The sequence below is a fragment of the Physcomitrium patens genome, chromosome 17, assembly GCF_059467195.1.
Source record: "Physcomitrium patens ecotype Gransden chromosome 17, ASM5946719v1, whole genome shotgun sequence".
Lineage (NCBI taxonomy): Eukaryota > Viridiplantae > Streptophyta > Bryopsida > Funariales > Funariaceae > Physcomitrium > Physcomitrium patens.
Genome location: NC_143426.1, coordinates 16,294,999 through 16,300,232, shown reverse-complemented (window position 1 = coordinate 16,300,232; position 5,234 = coordinate 16,294,999).

The following is a 5,234-nucleotide window of genomic DNA, read 5'->3' as shown; positions in this document are numbered from 1 at the left end:
TGGCTTATTGATGATTAGTAGTGGAAAGAAAAATCAAGGGAGAAGGGAGTGGTGGAAAAGATAAGAAAAAGAGCCAAAAGAAAAAAAAAACAAAAAAAAAACAAAAAGGCCAAGAAGAAAGAAGGAAGAAGATGAAGAGGGACAAAGAGAAGAAGAAAAAAAAGGAGAAGAAAATAATTAGAAGTAAATTTATTGTGATGGGTTTGTCAAATTGTTGGTTCTTAATGATCTAGAACTTAGATTTGGGTGTATGAATAGTCAAACTTGATGTTTAAATATGTTCTAAACACATTGGTGGAGTTAGTTTGTCAAAAAACACTTCGAATTGGGGATTTTGGGCATGTCCAGCACTAAAATCGGGTTTAGGACTTAGGGTTAATGTGGGCCCTTGATCTTGATTAGGGTTGGTGGATTCGGATGGTGGAGATGTGGCCGCCACCCTTTGGTCTCTTCCTACTTGGATAAGAGGGTGGGGGTGGCCACACTCGCTCTCGCTCTTTTTTTTTTTGGGGGGCGAAGCCATGCCAAATTGCATCCCCACGTACCCTTGTTTCTATAGAGCTGCAATTGCACAGCTGTAGTGTATTAGTTATCTGGAAATAGAACGTCAAACTTTACCAATAGTTAGATCTTGTCGTTAGCCTCCTCGAGACAGTAGGCACGCTTTGTTTAGAGAGAAAACAAGAAAGTTGTGGTGGTTTTAGTGACAAGGAGGTCAGCTGCCGGCCAGATCTGGAGGTCCGACTTTGGAAGGCGAGTGTTGGCGGACAGTATTGAATTTGGAGCTGAAACTTCTGTGGAGAATGGTTCTTGTTGTCAGCTTTGCAAGGACTATTTGCACGCTTAGATTGAGTAAAGGCCAAGGAAGTTATGGTGGTTGGAGTGAAGAGGAGTCGGCCGTGGTGAAGATGTAGCACTCCGCCAACTCAAGCTACTTTGGAAGGTTATATCTTGGAATTCACTCAAGATTTTCAAGAAAAAATTGTTGGAGGTGATGCGGCTTCAATTCTAGTTTTTGGAATGCTAAAGCATATGCATTGCACAACTGGAATAGAGCAAGGACAAGGATTTTTGTGGCCAGGGGTGTGCTGACTAGGCCGAGAAAGTCAGGCAACTTTGAGGCAAGATTTCTTTTAGCTTAATTGTTGTTTTGCATTGAATTTTGTTGGAGGACAAGCGTTGTAAGTCTAATTTCTAAAATAGCAAAGCTTGTTATAAACAAGTTAGTGATGCAACCATTGTAGTGGAATTCGTGCAAGGGGGTTGCTACCATGACTTGGAAGGTGGCGACTTCCAATTTTCTTTAATTTTTAGGATGAATCTTGGATGAATTAGGTCAATTGCACGAAGTGTCAATTGGATGATAAGTTGACTTATGGTTGGATGAATGAATCTTTAGATGAAAATTGGATGAACAAACTTTGAATTAATGAATGTTATGGGATGAATGAGATTTAAGGGATGGATGAATGATGAATGGAAATTTAGGATGAATGAACTTAGGGTTTGTAGATGAACTTAGGGTTTATGGATGAATTTAGGGTTTATGGATGAACTTAGGGTTTATGGATGAATTTAGGATTTATGAATGAACTTAGGGTTTATAAAAATTACATGTGAGTGAAGTTAATCCACTTGACTACTAAACGCAATTAAGGGTGGAGGAATTTAGCTCACAATTGTGGTGCCAACAAAAATGGTATATATCTTTGGCTTTGGTGAAAGTCAATTCAACCTCCATCAAAGGTTTAAGATTTAGGGATTTAGGATTTAGAGGTGTTGAAGATGAGAGGTTCCTAAACACTTATCTAGAACACTTATAATTTACAAAAAAACTATCTTAAATTTATTTTGACAAGAGTTTAGTTATTAGTACCACAAGATTATATCTTAAGCATCTCAGATGTTTAAGTTTGATTATTCAAATAGAATTTAGTTTTTTAATATTTTATTTAAACTTGTATAGGAAAATAAATATACCATTTACAATCTAACTCAACATGATTCAAATGGATCTCGAGTCTAACGAAAGATCGTTGATTTATAAATCTGTGATCCCTTGGAATTATATTTATCCTGCTACTATAACACTATTATGAGTGCCATTATCTGAGGAATCATGATCAAATGACGATCATGCCAATTTACAATTGCCTTGAGGTTCAGGACCACATATACAAAAGGGTGATATCAACTATCATACACCTTATCTGTAAAAGCCACCCTACGAGATAATTTATCTGCACAATTTGGTTTCATTAATATCATTTGATAATATTACTTAATGCCTCTAGGTTCACTCGACATTGGAGATAATGTGCAAAAAATAGTGTCTCATCACCTATAGGTGTTTACAGATTATGCAAACCTCAAAAGCATTGAACAAGAGGGCATGGATGCGTGGAAGTTGATTCCATCATCATGGAAAAGCGACGTCACGCTATCCTTGCATAAAAAAATTTAACACTGACATGATTAGAAGATATTGCAACGATTATGTGAAAATATTGTGTATAGTGCGAATTGTTCAACACTTGACTGCTGTCGAGATAGAAAGGTTTTGCCTCAAGAAAGCGCTGGGCTTTTGGCTATCACTAATTGCTCAATTAAGCTTAAAATAAGTAAACCCTAATTTTATATATATAAGTTCTCCTTTTGGGACAATTTCACCAAATACTTAAGTCTTAAATAACCAACAACACCCAAAATATGGTAGAAGTACTCTAAAACCTTATATATCCTTGAGTGGAAATTCTCCCGAACCTCAACATCTCATAACTCTTGATCCAACCTTCTAAACAAGATTCAAATTTACATGAAGTACTGATATGTTGTTATTAATTTTTACAACAAATTTCAACCACAAATTCGTTGCGGATCTTGAGATATCTTCAAAACCCTAATAGTCGCTTCAAACCCTAATCTTTATATACCCACGTGCAATTTTCTTCATATCTCACAAACCATAAGTCCACATGCCACGAAACTTATATAGATAGCTTTTTAACACAAACTTTTACATTCTCCCAAAGTTTGAGTTAAAGTTTCATTCGAAAACTCAAGTTATGGCTCCTAACACTACTTTAAACAAAACCGCTCACTTACTGCCTTTGATTTGAATGCACTGTCTTTAACTCCCTATAACTCCTTCACATAAACTCCAAATACAAAATCTCCTTCACAAAAGATGTATGTCTTGAAGTTGCCCTTCCAGCCGCACCTTCTGATCTCCAAAAGCTTCCATAAGACTCCTCTTAAACTCAAAAGAGTAATAGTAGGTCTTATTGAAACATAGAAAGCAAACTCCACACAAGCAAGTTAGGACCAGCAAGGTTGCACTTCACAAATAGAATGTGGTATGAGATGATTCTTCCCATCCCAACCCTTTTCTTATATACTAGTACCAAGGTACCATGTGTTACAACCCATATGGGATATCTCTTAGGACTAGCCCTCTCCTTGTATTCTAAGGCACTATAGACCAGCAACTAACCTTGTAGGATATTCCTCATTACTCATATACTCTATTGACCATTAGCAACAAGTAAATGAGTTCTTTCCTTCAACACTCCCACTTTGCTACTGGTCAATTAGCTATCAATCCTAATGCCTTACTCAATATGTTGTGTCTCTCTTTCACCAAGGCTTTTGTTAGCAAATCAGCCAACATGTCTTTGGTTTCACAATACATCATATCAATAACTCCCATCTCTATCTTCTCTCTTATAAAGTGGTGTTGAATATCAATGTGCTTGGTTCTTGCATGATGCTTTGGATTCTTTGCAAAAGCCAAACATCCTTGATTGTCACATCTCAATGGAGTGGCTTCCAATTGCACAAGTCCAATGTCTTCCAACAACAACCTCAACCAAATTGCCTCCATTGCTCCATGACTTGCTGCCATATACTCCGCCTCCATTGTGGACCTTGCAATGGTTGGTTGTCTCTTACAATTCCAAGATATGGCTCCCATTCTAACAAAGAATACATAGCCCATTGTTGATCTTCTATCATTTGTATCTCCAGCCCAATCCGCATCACAATATCCATGTAATGCAATGTTATTTCCTCCAAGACATAGTTTATGGTTCAAAGAGCCTTTCAAGTACCTCATGATTCTTTTGATGGTTGTCCAATGCATAGGACCTGGTTTTGCCATGTGTTGACTTACAACACTTACTGCAAATGCAAGATCCATCCTTGTACCCACCATTGCATACATGAGTGAGCCTATTGCTGCCTTGTATGGTATGCCTTGCATTTGATGCTCCACTCCTAAACCCTAAACCTGGCATATTCCTCATCCGTGAGCTTCATCAACTTTAAGTTGGCTTCCAGAGGAGTTCCAATGGGCTTGCAATCTTACATATTGAATCGTTTCAATACTTCTTCAATGTACTTGCTTTGACTCAATGTGATGGTCTTTGATACTCTATTCCTTGTAAATTCCACACCCAAACAATAATGAAGCTCTCCCAAATCACTCATTTCAAACTCTTTCTCAAATTTCTTCTTCAACCAATCTAATTTTACCATGGTGTTGCTTAAGATGATTAAATCATCTACATAGAGGATCACAACCAGCAAGAAGTCCTTGGCTTGCAACACATACAAAGAATGGTCAGCTTCACTTCTTATAAAACCTTCCTTCACAAAGAATGAGTCAATGCGTTGATACCATGCTCTTGGTGATTGCTTGAGTCCATACAATGACTTCTTCAACTTGCATACAAGGTTGGGTTTGTCTTGATCAATAAATCTTTGAGGTTGCTCCATGTAGATGTCTTCTTCCAATTCTCCATTCAAGAAGGCTGTCTTGACGTCCATTTGATGCATCTCCAAGTCTATTGATGCTCCAATTGCTACTATAGTTCTAATGGTAGTGAATTTGGCCACTGGAGCAAATGTCTCATTAAAATCCACTCCAGCAACTTGTGAGTAGCCTTTGGCAACCAATCTTGCTTTGTACCTCACAACATTGCCCATAGCATCTGTCTTGGTTCTAAACACCCACTTACATCCAATTGCTGAACGATTTGGTGGAAGTGGAGTCAACTCCCATGTCTTGTTGTTCATAAGAGATTTGTACTCTTCTTGCATAGCAATCTCCTACTTCATTGCATCACCACACCTCATTGCATCACACAAAGTCAATGGATCATCAAGAAGAGCAACATTGGCCTGATCTTCACTTACTTGTGGAAAGATGTGGTTCTTCCACCATTCACCTTGTG